Source organism: Penaeus monodon, chromosome 34 (assembly GCF_015228065.2).
Source record: "Penaeus monodon isolate SGIC_2016 chromosome 34, NSTDA_Pmon_1, whole genome shotgun sequence".
Taxonomy (NCBI): Eukaryota; Metazoa; Arthropoda; class Malacostraca; order Decapoda; family Penaeidae; genus Penaeus; species Penaeus monodon.
Genome location: NC_051419.1, coordinates 5,620,212 through 5,620,502, shown reverse-complemented (window position 1 = coordinate 5,620,502; position 291 = coordinate 5,620,212).

Here is a 291-nt window from a genome sequence, read left to right as displayed (position 1 = left end):
TTAATGGATTAGATACACAAATTAGAGGATGCAACTATGCAATCAATCATCCTCAGGTGAGTTATCTTAGTGAAAAAATACTCTATCATTTAATCAAAGTCTATTTTAAGAAATACTTCGAAGACTAATATATTACGATATAATAAAAAATAGAAAAGAAATTTGTTTTTGAGAAATGAAATTTATATTATCAGTAAGGTAAAAAAAGAAAAAGAAAAAAGAGAGAGATTACTTTATACAATGAGTTTTACAGTACAAAAAATAGTAAAAAAAGAATGAAAAAAGGGTAAC